The sequence below is a fragment of the Nomascus leucogenys genome, chromosome 20 (assembly GCF_006542625.1).
Source record: "Nomascus leucogenys isolate Asia chromosome 20, Asia_NLE_v1, whole genome shotgun sequence".
Lineage (NCBI taxonomy): Eukaryota > Metazoa > Chordata > Mammalia > Primates > Hylobatidae > Nomascus > Nomascus leucogenys.
Window position 1 is genome coordinate 8,947,133 of NC_044400.1, and position 15,632 is coordinate 8,962,764.

The 15,632-nt window shown below is 36.1% G+C and overlaps 1 long non-coding RNA gene across 1 annotated transcript; it reads right to left on the reverse strand.

The window, feature by feature from the left end:
* Window positions 1-644: 644 nt before the first annotated feature.
* Window positions 645-15,246, reverse strand: LOC115831784. The gene is made up of 4 exons (XR_004027278.1): window positions 15,168-15,246; window positions 14,028-14,033; window positions 10,717-10,719; window positions 645-657 (listed from the first exon to the last, which is right to left on the reverse strand). It is a non-coding gene; the product is annotated as an uncharacterized LOC115831784 (long non-coding RNA).
* Window positions 15,247-15,632: the final 386 nt, after the last annotated feature.

Consider the following 15,632-nt stretch of genomic DNA (forward strand, 5'->3'; position numbering starts at 1 on the left):
GACTCCGATATGAATGGTCCCAGGACATCATCAAATAAAGTCATGCTGAAAAGTTGACATTGTGAGACTTCAAATTTTATGAAGAGTTACAGAAAACTAAATAATATCTGGATTTTCTTTCCTTTTACATTTCTGTACGTAATTTAATTAACTAGTGTTGCGAGATTTGTGCCATCTCTCTTTTTCTTTTCAATGGTATTATAAACTAAGAAGGCTTTTTGCTGACCCACTTGACAACAGAATTGCCACTTTGCACCTTCCAGGTTTCCAACTATCACACTACAAATTGGATCTTTAAAATGCGAAGTTGGTGACCTCATTGATTTCAGAAGTAGGGGACCGTTTCAGCCTTCCTAAAGAATTAGTACTATTGGCCATTCACATGTTTATATGAATGACCTTAGGTTGCTTCTTCTCTAACATAAAACTGACACAAGTGGAGCCCCTGCCTTGAGATGAGACCTACATATTTTAGGCCTTGCTCTTCCAGTCATTCTCCTTCCTATAGGGTAAGGAGTCCTCAGGGCTAGGGACATGTGTCTAGCTGAAATCCATGTCTCTGTCCCCCTAGACACCTAAAGGTACTGAAGATTTGGAAATTTCCTGCCCAAAGAGCCTTGAGCCTGTTTTCAGATCTTAGTAAAGTTCTTTCCTTTACTGCAAGGTTCTGTGTACCACTAGGTCTCAGGTTTGACTATGGGAGAGCTGTTTTGGAGGGGAAGGGGTGGATAAAGCTTGGACATACATGTCAGTGAATCCCTTGGGCTGTGGGATGGAGCCCAAGGTGGGAAAGAAATCAGGACTCAAACTGAGAACCAGGGGCAAGAGACTCTGTTCTCCTGCACCCCCATTTCAGGGTGGACTCTAAAAAGCATAAGAATTTTAACTTTGAATCTAGTTTTCCAGGTCATTATAAGGGAATGTATGTCATGGCGGGAACAGAGAACCATGTTTTATTTAATAGTTTATTAATAATTTGTTTTACAACTTTTAATTATTTGATAATACGATATAAGGGTCTCTATTTGTACTCCTGCTCTGGGCTCTGCAACCGTTCAAAGTGGATTTAGGAGGTGAGTGGGGAAAAGAAGCATTATTTTCCTAGGTCTGTAATACCAGATATCATCTTGTTCATTTGGACACAGAAGGGCAATCGAACTTTGATATATTTTCATACAGTTTTTCATCTCCCTCCTTGCTTGTCTATAGACCACATGAAATGCTGCCAACTTCTACTCCTAAGTTCCTGATCTTTTTTTAAAGAAAAAAGCTCAAGAGAGAGAAGTTGGCAAATGGAAATTAGAATCAAAGTAAATTAAGACATATAATCTGAAATTAATCAATCAACTTGATGAATCTTGACCAAATTAAATTCAAAGGTAAAATCTACCAAACAAATCTCTCCTCAATTCAAGCAAGGATCTAAAACTTGACGAAGGACAGGATGGAAAGGAAATAACGTAAAACATAAATATACCTTCTGAAAATAACTAATAGTCAATTAAAGTTATATGCATATGGTTTTGTTATGATATGTTAAAAAAGAATTTTTTCTTAAGTTATAGACTCATCTTCAAGATTCAAAAACCTTGGTTGTCTCTTAAATAGTTTGTTAAGCATGTAGAAGTTGACTGGGTGCATAGATTGAGTACTCAGATAATCTCATGTCTCCTCTAGAGCCCAAATGAAATAGGACATCTGAGTATTAAAACAGCATTAAAATGTAAACAAGCAAAATTTTGGAGTTTAAACAGAGTTTTAGCATGAAGAATGTAATATGTGCAATTAAGAGAAATTTCCCCACATTGTGGGGGGCTTCATTCATGGTGGGCTATGATACAATACAGCAGAAATATTGAATGATGCTATTGGATTGGAAACTGATATTTACAGGGCTTTCTCTCTTTAGAAAATTTAATATTAGTAAAAAGTATATAATTTTATAGTATATATAATTAATTTCATTCTATATCATTTCATGCTTAAAAAAGTTATTGACCTATTTGGAGTCTCAATATGCTTTATTATATGAGAAAGGAAAATTCCCATTACAAGGAGTTTTTCTATAATTTTAAATGGGAGCCATTTTCAAGTTCATGTTATCCATTGTAATTCTTCATAAATATTACATCTTATGTTGTAACTTTGTGTGCTCCGAATCATACTAAGTGTGCTTTCATGTTTTCATTTGTTCTATTTACTTTGTATTTCATGCCACCGTATATTGAGATCTTGGAAAATTTTTAATGCCACATTTATAGAAATACAATGTCTTACTCAATAAATGAAAATGCCACATGTGTAAAGCAGCCACCACCAAATATGTCAGCTATATTAAATGAAATTTTAAATGTGAGATCTGTGTTTTAGCCTTTGCATATTGATGGATTCATTACTTAAAACTGAATATGAAGACAAAGAGAACTTTGAAATGCATACCTTAGAGTATTAACAAGTACTCAGCGCTTGATGTAAATGTCAGAAAAAAGAAAAAGATCTGATGAACTCTCTATTAGTGAAATACTGAATTGTTGCTGAATAGAATTATAAATGCCACTGAGATAATGCTTCAACCTGAAACAAGATAATTGTGGTGCCATTTACTTGCGATGTGAATCTTGGCTCAATATTTATAAAATGTTGCTCTAGAAGTAATTTAGGAAGGTGGGACAATGATGTAACTGTCCAGTTCACTCTTATGCCTTAATGTCCCAGATTAGAAATTGTCCAGGAAATAATATGTTCTAACCATTGGAGTCTTTTTCCCCCCAGCAAATTATAGCACCATAAGTTTTCATTTTCCCCAGTGTCTTTTCTGCTATAATAATGGCTTCAGGATTTAAATCCTGTGCTGTTATTGTGACTTCAAAGCCTTAAAACTGCAATTGAATGAGGCAGTTCATCTGTCATTATTCAAATATGAAGCAATTATGATGAAATAAAGATAAAATTCCATGGAGAAATACTCCAATCAATTTTCACTTATATTTAACTAGAAACATAAAATGACGCTTAGAAGAGTAAGTTTAGGTAATAAAATTGAAGAATAAAAAAGCATGAATTACTGATATATAACTATATATAACTGAGACATTTGTGAAGGTTGCAGGGCATGTAAATAAAATGTGTCACCACTATTGAGTGAAAGTTTGTTGTATGACAAAAACAAAACAAAAGCCAAAAACAAACAAACAAAATAACCTTATTACTTAACTGGTCAAAACAATGCTGAACTCTACCTCACCCGTCAGAAGTCTCCCTTAGAATATTTATGTTAATACTTGGATTTCACTTGCTCAATATAAAATTCAATAAACTCACGTGATTTTTGTGGTTTTTGTAGAAAGGTACAGTGACAGACACATGCCGCAAAATCAAAATTTATATTCTGACTGAGCATTTTATGTTCCCTCACTTGTACCAACTGCATTGTTTTATAACTCTTTCTCTATTATCTTTAATATTTCATTTTTTAATCTAAATTTCAATATCCCACTTGTTTAAATTAATCAAATTGACCCAAAAGGCCATCCAATAGAAGGCTTCACTGTGTTCTAAAAAGAGCTAGAAATAGAAGATAAGTTAAATATATAGCATTATGTCATATAATAATTTTATAAATATGTTTTTCATTAACTATTCCTCCATTCATTTAGCACAATTTTATTTAAAACATTTCTACATTAATCTTATTAAGTTCTCATTCTGTTCAAACTCATATAAGCATAATGTTCTGCTTTTAGTTAGCAGGATTTATTATTTTCTTATTTTTTGCTTTACAAATTTAATTTCTAATATAGGACAGACCTATTAAAAACTTGTGTTTCAGCTATCTGAAGTCTCCTACATTAAATGAATAATAAATATGATGAGTGAATTTAATAGTACAAAAGAATAAACATTCTTTGAATGCCTACTATGTTTGAGACTTCTTTCCCAAACTCAGGATGTGGGGATCAATACAATGATTAGGATGAAAACAGAGAAGTACACAATCGCAATGGAGACGCAAATAAGGGAGTCATTAATTTTGCCATGGGAATATTTAGATAGTTCATAAGACCTTGTTATAGATTAGGCTTGTACTCATCAACAAAGGTTTCATTAGCAAGTGAAGACTTAGCTGAGGCTTGAAGGATGAGTAGAAAGTAACCAGTACGTAAGGCATTAGAAATGTTTTCTCAGCAGAGCATGGCTCATGCCACAAAGCAAGAGAAAACAGGGTGAATTGTGGCTGACTAGCGATTTGAAGGAAGAGGTGAGTGGTGAAATATGAGGCTTGAAAGGGAATCAGAGCCAGATAAGAATTAATGTTTTGTCCCCAAATTTCTAGACATAGTGACATTTTTAAAAGGGATCAATCACAACACATTTGCCTTTTAGAAGATATTATTGCCTGCAACGTGGAGAACTCAGTTTATGACCCAAGACAGAGAAATATATGAGGTGCATTTTTATTAATCCAAAGTAAAAAAAAAAAAATGATAGTGACTGAACTATGATCCTAACAATGGGAATAAGAAAACTGAACAAATTCTAAAGGTGGTAGGAGGTAGTCAACAAAATTTGGTTATTGATTAGATATAGGAGATTGAGGGAACGGGAAGTCTATAAATGACCATCTAGCTTGAGCAAACGAATGGATGGTAAGGTATTAAATGAGACAGTGGGTGAAAGGGAGCAAAAATGAAGCTCATTTGGGGCAGTTAGGAAGACAATGAGTTCAATTTTAACCGCACTGTGAATGAGATAGCTGTAAAGTTTCACTCTAGACCTGTTTAAGAAGGACGGGAATGGCATCACTGGAAAATTCTGAGGATCCACTGGGTGACAGGTGCTTGGAGTACAAAAGGTGTATACAAAACGTAGGTAGAGTAAGAGGGCATTGAGATCAATTTGGCACATTTTACATTTTCTCAAGTGGCTGATCCAGTAGGATGGTATTACATTTAAATCAACTCAGTTGAGGAATACAAGTGCTCTGTTAAAGTGTTTTAATAACAATGCTCAGCATTTAGGTAGGAAATAGTTTCAACACTAAGCAGTATTCAGTACTTGCTTCATGATCAAGAGACAGGCTCTTAGTTTATTGGTAAAATCAGATGCCCTCTATAGCCTGGCCCGACTCTTCCTTGATCTTTATCCTTTGACAAGTCCCTTCACTTCTTCAGTGTGACAATAACAATAATAAATTGTGGCAATACAGCCTATCTCTGTGGGTATTGAAAGGCTTGAATAAATAGTGTGTAAATACTTAGAGTATTGCAGAACTAATGCCTGGAGTATAGAATTCAAAAATGCCTCATATAGTGCAGAACTGAAAAGTGTAAGTTTTTTAAGGGTTTATATTCTTTCCCCACAAAATATCTCTTCTGCTTGAAGTACTAAATAACATAAACCTATGTCATTTTTTTGAAAAAAAAAAAAAATGTTTGCCCCATTCATTCAGCAACTACTTCCTTAGCATCTACCCTGTGTATTGAGTGATGTTGCATGTCATCAAGGAGCCCCAAACAATGTGAAACATATTCTCTGTCTGGGAACTACTTCGTATATAGTTAGTAATATATGTCTTGCAAAGATAAAACAAAACAAACAAACAAAAGAATAAAAGGCCATTTATGGAGGTTAGAGAAAAGTATGGTGAAAGAAATAGTGGATCACTTCTGTGACAAAACTGGGTTGCTACCATTTAGACTGATCATTGAACACATTTCTGGTTGCCTACAGCACCTAGCATATAGGACTCCTTTTCTATAGCCATTGCTCATATAAAAGAGCCATCCTTGTAGTTCCTGAGATCTGGTTGAAATTCTGTTTCCATCAATATTAGCATCACAACTATGGGCATATCACTTAACCTCTGAAAAGAAGTTCTAGTTCTGAAGTAAAGATTACAATTAAGTTGGTGCAAAAGTAATGGCGAAACCACAATTACTTTTGCAGCAACCTAATATTATTTATGACATGGCATTGCTAGATAATGTGAAGTCCCTATTGTAGTGGCTGGCCTATAATGAAAACCCAATGAGGGGTGGTTATTAGTTGTAATTTAAAAAAACCCAGCAATACTAATTTTATTACAAATAAATTTTAGAAATACTACCTAATTAAGTGTTCACAAACAAACTTGTGAGTTGGACAATATTCTTACTTTGTAGTGAGGAAAATACAGCTTGTTGACATTATTTTCAGACAAAAGAAGCAAGAAGTTCAAGAGCTTAAAGAAAGAACAATGTTCACAGAATGACTTTGGTAATTGTGACTCAATAATCATACAGATTCAAGAGAGATATATGGATTTTACTGGATGTCATTTTCATGTCTGCTAAACTTATATGAAATTAAGATAATGTGACAATCCTTTGAGCTCATGGGCCTTTAGACCTAGAATAAGAGCTATTTCTATAGAAAAAATACAAAATTGAATGAAACGTAATTCTGTGGTAGGGTAATACAGACTCTTGGTTAATGTGAAGATTTGGTAATGATATGACTCAAGTATAAGGATATCATCCAAATGTCTGCCCATTTTAAGTTAGAAGGGTTCTTTTAGATCCTATAATAAACATGGGAAGTTTCATCAAAACCCCAGATAAGGATCCATTGCTTCTTGGCCAATCAATACATACTGGTCTTTAAGAACCAGAAAAGTAGGCTGGGTGTGGTGGCTCACCCCTGTAATCTCTCACTTTGGGAAGCAGAGGTGGGTAGATCACTTGAAGTCAGGTGTTGGAGACCAAGCTGGCCAACATGGTGAAACCCTGTCTCTACTAAAAATACAAAAATTAGCCAGATGTGGTGATGGGCGCCTGTAATCCCAGGTACTTGGGAGGCTGAGGCAGGAGAATCACTTGAACCTGGGAACCTGAGGTTGCAGTGAACCGAGAAAGCACCATTGCACTCCAGCCTGGTTAGCAGAGCAAGAATCCATCTCAAAAAAAAAGAACCAGAAAAGGGAAGGGCAAACCCCAAAAATTCATGGGAAAGTAACCAAAACTGTGCTTAGTGTTATAATTGTTTCATTATGTACAATTGTTTTTTTGTTTTGTTTTGCTGTTTTGTTTGTTTGTTTGTTTGCCTTGAGATGAAGTAGAATTAAGCAACAAAATGCTTAAGAGAATCACATTCATGGTATTATTATTATTTTGCCATGTCGTTAAGCCAACTGTGCATATTTAGTACTTCAAATATTTGAAATGTTTTGGAGAATTTGACATATTAAAATAACAGGTCAGGTTTGTAACTCCAGTTTAAAACATGCAATTGTGTAATCTTACATTTAAGGTTGTTACTTAAAATCTCAGTAAGTTTATGTAAAGTATTAGAACATCACTGGTATAGGTTTATTCTATTTTTTAAATAAATTTAGCAAACTTTATAAGAATTGTTTAAGTACTCAAACAAATTTTCAGCCATGTAAGTATTTAATGAGTGAAATTGAGGATATTGAAATCGCACGGTAGCTTAAAATGTTTAAAGGATGTTATGTTTTTAAATGGTACCAAATATTAGTGAAATACTTCGCATATAAAAAGGACATTTTCCCCCAGGAAATTTAGTTATGTGCACCGATCAAATTTTATTTCTACATTGTTGAAAAAGAAAAGATCTTAAATTAGACAATTTGAAGCTTTCATCTTGATGGTTAGATATCTTTTTTAGCAAAAAGGAAACATAAAAAGATGTCTGCAGAAAGCTCATTGAACTCTTGATTATCACTCAGCTGAGTGAAATGACAACTGGTTTCCCAGAAGAGGTCTTAATATCATTAAAAGTTTATCTGAAAATTGCTTAATCAGTTTATCAGGAATGCTAATTTCTTCCCAGAAGGAAGGTATAATTTAAAAGGTCTGTCCCAGGCCAGGTCGGGGACAATTTTCTCTTTACAATTTTTTTAAATTATTAACTTTATTAACATTTTCTAGACTTATACATGAAAAATAAATTTTGTGATCTATAATTCTAGTAGTTACTAAAAATCTTGATTTTTCATTTTCCTTTTTTATCTTAAAAGAAAAGCATCTTCAGATTAGACTTTTAGTTACCCAAAAATCACCTGCAAGTACACTTCCAGCCTAAAATAACCACAAAAATTTATCAAGCAGGATTTCCTGTTTATACAGATTTTTGTATATGTATGTTTACACATATATGTACATATATACCTCCAATCACCTAATCAGTAATCGATTGATCTCTATCCAACAATGATTCATTCAACTTGTACTAAAACAAATAATAACTATCCATAATATTAAAAGACAAACCTGATCCCTTATACTGATATCACTAATTCTTGTCATTGCCTCAACCAATCTCCTCGGGCTTCTACCCTATTCATTTACAGCAACTACCCGATTATCAATAAATCTAGGTATAGCAATCCCCTTGTGAGCAGGCGCAGTAATCACAGGCTTCCGCTTTAAAATCAAAACCTCCTTAGCTCAGTTTTTACCACAAGGCACACCTATGCCACTTATCCCTATACTAGTGGTCATTGAAACTATTCGCCTATTTATTCAACCAGTAGCATTAGCTGTGCAATTAACAGCCACCACTACAGCCAGTCGTCACCTATTGATACATTTAATTAGAGGAGGCACACTAGTATTATCAACTATTAGTATCTCCACAGCTTCAATCTCTCTCATTATTCTAATCTTACTGACCATTCTCAAATTTGCTGTAGCTCTTATTCAGGCTTATGTCTTCACACTACTAGTAAGCCTTTATTTACATGATAATACACAATGACCCACCAAACACAAGCCTACCATATAGTCAAACCCAGCCCCTGACCACTAACAGGAGCTCTCTCGGCTCTCCTAATGACATCTGGCCTGGCCATATTATTTCACTTTAACTCCATTACTCTTTAACGTTAGATCTACTGACCAATACACTAACTACATATCAATGATAACATGATATTATCTGAGGAAGTACATTTCAAAGCGATGATACAACAATTGTCCAAAAAGATGTCCGATATGGAATAATTCTATTTATTATCTCAGAGGTACTTTGCTGGTTTCTTCTGGGCATTCTACCACTCTAGTCTAGCTCCAACTCCAGAGTTTGGGGGACATTGACCTCCAACAGGCATTCCTCCCGTCAATCCTTTAGAAGTACCCCCCCTTGAATACATCTGTGTTACTTGCTGCAGAAGTTTCAATTACTTGAGCTCATAACAGCCTGATGAAAGGTAGTCAAAAGCAAATAATTCAAGCACTAGCTGTCATATTTACCTTACGCATATACTTCACCCTTCTACAAGTTTCAGGATACTTCAAGGCCCCTTTTACCATCTCTGATGGAATTTATGGCTCAACGCTCCTTTTTTTTTTTTTTTTGAGACAGAGTTTCGTTCTTGTTGCCCAGGCTGGAGTGCAATGGTATGATCTTGGCTCACTGAAACCTCTGCCTCCCACGTGCAAGCAATTCTCCTGCCTCAACATCCTGAGTAGCTGGGATTACAGGTATGCACCACCAGGCCTGGCTAATTTTGTATTTTTAGTAGAGATAGGGTTGCTCCATGTTGGTCAGGCTGGTCTCAAACTCTCGACCTCAGGCGATCTGCTGACCTCGGCCTCCCAAAGTGCTGCGATTACAGGTGTCAACGTTTCTCACTATCTGCCTCCTCCGTCAATTAAAATTCCATTTTACATCTAACTACCACTTTGGCTTTGAAGCCACCGCCTGATATTGACACTTCGTAGATGTAGTGTGACTATTGTTATATGTCTCTATCTACTGATGAGGATCCTACTCTTTTAGTATAAGCAGTACCATTGACTTCCAATCAATAAATTTCCATAATATCCAAAAAAGAGTAATTAATCTGACACTAGCCCTACTAACTGACACCTTACTGGCCCCAATACCAATAGTAATCACATTTTGACTCCCACAACTTAATATTTATATAGAAAAATCCAGCCCTTTTGAATGTGGATTTGATCCATTAACCTCCGCCCGCCTCCTTGTCTCCATAAAATTCTTCCTAGTGGCCACCACATTTCTCCTGTTCGACTTAGAAATCGCTCTACTCCTACCCCTGCCATGAGCCCTTCAAACAAACAACCTGACACTAATAATCAGCACAGCCCTTATATTAGTTACCATTTTAATCCTAGGCTTGATTTAGGAATGAACTCAAAAAGGATTAGATTGAGTTGAATTGGTAAATAGTTTAAACAAAATGAATGATTTCGACTCATTAGATTATGATAATCATATTTACCAAATGCCCTTTATTTATGTCAATATTGTATTAGCATACACCATAGCACTTCTGGGAATATTAGTCTATCGATCCCACCTACAATCATCCCTATTATGCCTAGAAGGCATAATATTATCAATATTCATTATAATTACTCTTATAACTTTAAATATACATTTCGCTCTAGCATCCATAATACTCATTATTCTCCTAGTATTTGCTGCCTGTGAAGCTGCAGTGGGCCTTGCCATACTAGTTTCAGTCTCCAACATATACAGCCTAGATTATGTACAAAATCTAAATTTACTTCAATGCTAGAAGTTATTATTCCAAAAATTATACTGTTACCAATAACATGACTCTCTAAAAACTCTATATTCCAAATTAACATGACTATTCACAGCCCATTCATCAGCCTTATTACTCTACTATTTTTTAACCAATTAAATGATAACTCATCTAACTTCTCATTAATCTTCTCCTCTGACCCTCTAACTTCACCCCTTCTAATCTTAACAGCTTGACTACTACCTCTTATAATTCTAGCAAGCCAATATCACCTTTCCAATGAGTCACCCCCATGGAACAAACTCTGTATTTCCATATTAATTTCCCTACAAATTTTTTTAATCATAGCATTCACAGCTACAGAACTAATTATATTTTATATTCTCTTTGAAGCCACACTTATTCCTACCCTAATTATCATCACCTGCTGAGGTAACCAATCAGAACGCCTCAATGCAAGCTCATATTTCTTATTTTACACACTAGTAGGGTCCCTTCCCCTACTTGTTACACTTGTCCATACTGAAAATACCTCGGGTTCTCTAACTATAACTGTAATAATATTTGCCACCCAAGAACTATTAAACTCCTGTTCTAATAATCTTATATGATTAGCATGTATTTTAGCTTTTATAGTAAAAATGCCTCTATATGGACTTCACCTAAGACTCCCCAAAGCCCATGTGGAAGCCCCTATTGCTGGTTCAATAGTACTTGCAGCAGTACTCCTAAAGCCAGGTGGCCACGGTATTACACGGCTTACCCTTACCCTCAACCCCCTAACAGAATATATAGCCTACCCCTTCCTCATCCTATCCTTATGAGGGATTTTATGACAAGCTCTATTCGTCTATGACAAACTGATTTAAAATCACTTATCGCATATTCCTCCGTAAGCCACATAGCACTCGTTATTATAGCTATTGTTATTCAAACCCCTTGAAGCTTCACAGGTGCAGTCACCCTTATAATTGCCCGTGGACTCACTTCATCCTTACTATTCTGCCCAGCAAATTTGAATTATGAGCGAGTCCATAGCCGAATTATATTACTTACCTGAGGCCTTCAAACACTGCTTCCACTGATAGCCTCTTGATGACTTTTAGCAAGTCTTACTAACCTTGCCTTACCCACTGCTAATAATCTAGTAGGAGAACTCTTCCTCGCTCTGGCTTCATTCTCCTGATCAAACATCACCATTATGCTTATAGGACTTAATATACTAATTACAGCCCTTTACTCCTTACATATGCTAACCATAACACAACGAGGGACACTTGTGTATTACATTAACAGTATTAAACCCTCCTTCACATGAGAAAATACGTTAATACTTACACACTTTGCACCTATCTTCCTATTATCCTTAAACCCTATAATTATTATGCGGTTTGCATACTGTAAATGTAGTTTAACCAAAACATTAGATTGTGAATCTGATAATAGAAGCCTGCAACTTCTTATCTACCAAGAAAGTATGCAAGAATTGCTAACTTATGCCCCCATGCCTAATAACATGGCTTTCCAGACTTTTAAAGGATAAGAGCTATCCATTGGTCACAGGAACGAAAAATACTGGTGCAACTCCAAGTAAAAGTAATAAACATGTATTTTACCACTACTATAACCACCCTAATCCCCTTAATCTTACCAATCATTACTACCTTAGCCAACCCCTGCAAAAAGGATTCATATCCATGCTATGTAAAAATATCTATTGCATGCACCTTTATTATCAGCCTCATCTCTACCACAATATATATATTTATAGACCAAGAAGTAATCATCTCAAACTGACATTGAATAACAACCCAAACTCTTAAACTCTCACTAAGCTTCAAACTATACTACTTCTCCACAGTATTTATCCCAGTAGCACTATTTGTTACCAGATCTATTGTAGAGTTCTCAATAGGATATATAAACTCAGACCCTAATATTAATCAATTTTTCAAATATTTACCCATTTTCCTCAGCAGAATATTAATTCTAATTACTGCCAATAACTTCTTTCAACTTTTTATCGGATGAGAAGGTGTGGGAATTATGTCTTTTTTACTAAATGGCTGATGATACGGCCGAACAGACGCTAATACAGTAGCCCTCTAAGCGGTCCTGTCTAACCACAGAGGCGATATCGGCTTTATTTTAGCTATAGCATGATTCCTCTTATTCTCCAACACATGAGAGCTTCAAAAAGTATTTATTCTAAATCCTACCTCCAATTCCTTTCCATTAATTAGTCTTCTCCTAGCAGCAGCAGGAAAGTCAGCTCAATCTGGCTTTCATCCCTGACTTCCTTCCACCGCAGAAGCCCAACTCCAGCCTCAGCCCTACTCCACTCTAGCACTATAGTTGTAGCAGGGGTTTTTCTACTTACCTGCTTCTACGCTTGAATAGAAAATAACCTATTAATCCAAAACTTTACATTATATTTAGGGGCTATGACCACCTTATTTACAGCAATCTGTGATCTAACACAAAATGACATCAAAAAAATCATAGCATTCCCCACCTCAAGCCAACTAGGCTTTATAATAGTCACATTTGGCATTAATCAATCACACCTAGCATTTCTTCATATCTGCACCCGCAGCTTTTTTAAAAGCTATGTTATTTGTATGTTTAGGATCCATCATCCATAATCTCAATGATGAACAAGACATCTGAAAAATAGGACTATTCAAGACTTTACCCCTCACTTCCTCCTCCCTTATTATTGGCAGCCTTGCACTTACAGGTGTGCCTTTCCTCACAGGCTTTTATTCTAAAGACCTCATTATCGAAACTGCAAACATGTCATATACCAACACCTGAGCCCTTTCTAGTCCTCTTAGTGTAACCTCCCTAACAGCTGTCTGTAGCACCTGAATTATTTTCTTTGCTCTGATAGGACAACCTTGCTTCACAACTCTGATTAATATTAACAAAAATAACCCCTTCCTAATTAACTCAATTAAGCATCTAGTAATTGGCAGTATCTTAGCTGGATTTATCATTACCAATAGTATTACTCCTATTTCATCCCCACAAAAAATCTATGCCACTTCACCTAAAATTCACAGCCCTATGTGTGACCACCTTAGGCCTCTTACTAGCAATGGAGCTAAATTTTATAACTAACAACCTTAAGCTAAGGTATCCATTACAGACATTTAACTTCTCCAATACATTAGGTTTTTACTCAGCCACATTCCACCATACAACCCCCCACTCAAGCCTATTTACAAGCCAAAATCTGGCCTCACTTCTACTAGACCTAATTTGGTTAAAAAAGTCCACACCAAAAACCATTCCACAAACCCAAATATCACCTGCCATTACTGTATCTACTCAAACAGGCCTAATTAAACTTTACTTTCTCTCCTTTTTTATTTTACTCCTTCTAACTCTAAATTATCTAACTATTACCCTGAGTAATTTCATTTACAACATAAATACTAACCAACAATGTTCAACCAGCAGCTACCAGCAATCAACATCCATAACTGTACAAAGCAGCCACACTGACAGAATCCTCACTCAATAACCCCATCCCCTCACCCTCAAAAATTATTCAACTCCACATGCTATTAAAATTAATTGTGATGACCATCCCATCATACTCAACTATTCACCGAATCAACACCAACCCTATTAATAACCCTAATAATAAAGCCCCTCAAATGGCAATAGTTGACCCTCATGTTTCAGGGTATTCCTCAATAGCCATTGCTGCAGTATAATCAAAAACAGCCATTATACCACCCAAATAAATTTAAAAGACAATTAACCCCACGAAAGCCTCATCAAAGTTCAACACAATACCACAACCCACAGCACCACTAATAATCATCCCTGGACCTCCATAAATAGGAAACGGCTTCAAAGAAAAACCTACAAGGCCGGGCGAGGTGGCTCACGCTTGTAATCCCAGCACTTTGGGAGGCTGAGGCGGGCGGATCACGAGGTCAGGAGATCGAGACCACGGTGAAACCCCGTCTCTACTAAAAATACAAAAAAATTAGCCGGGCGTGGTGGCGGGCGCCTGTAGTCCCAGCTACTCGGGGGGCTGAGGCAGGAGAATGGCGTGAACCCGGGAGGTGGAGCTTGCAGTGAGCCGAGATCGCGCCACTGCACTCCAGCCTGGGCGATAGAGCGAGACTCCGTCTCAAAAAAAAAAAAAAAAAAAAAAAAAAAGAAAAAGAAAAACCTACAAACCCTATAAGAAAAAGAATACTTAATAAAAATAAAACGTATGCCGTTATTCCTACATGGACTATAACCATGACTAATGGTATTAAAAAAAATCGTTGTGTTTCAACTATAAGAATACTAATGACCAAAATACGCAAAACACACTCGCTAATAAAAATTATTAAACGTTAATTCATTGATCTTCCCACACCATCCAACATTTCTACATGATGAAACTTTGGCTCACTTATTGGTGCCTGCTTAATTCTCCAAATCATCACAGAATGATTTCTGGCTGTACACTACACATTGGATATCTTAACTGCCTTCTCTTCAGTCGCCAGTATCAGCCGAGATGTAAACTAGGCTGAATAATCTGCAATTTTCACGCTAACGGCACTTCAATATTTTTCATCTGCCTCTTCCTACATGTTGGCCTAGGTTTATATTATGGGTCATTTATATTTCTAAGAACCCGAAATATTGGCATTATCCTCCTACTCACAACCATAGCAACAGCATTTATAGGTTACATACTCCCATGAGGCCAAATATCATTCTGAGGTGCTACAGTAATTACAAATCTACTATCAGCCATCCCATACATGGAAACTGACCTAGTATAGTGAATCTGAGGTGGATTCTCAGTTGACAAAGCCACCCTTACACAACTTTTAGCCTTCCATTTTATCTTTCCCTTCATCATTGCAGCTCTAACAACTGTTCTCCTTTTATTCTTACATGAAACAGGATATAATAACCTTCAGGGATCTCATCAGACCCTGACAAAATCACTTTCCACCCTTACTACATAATCAAATATATTCTAGGCCTAACTCTCCCCCTCCTCTTCCTAATAATCCTAGTACTATTTTCACCTGATCTCCTGAGCCACCTGGATAATTACACTTTAGCCAATACCCTCAATACCCCACCCCAC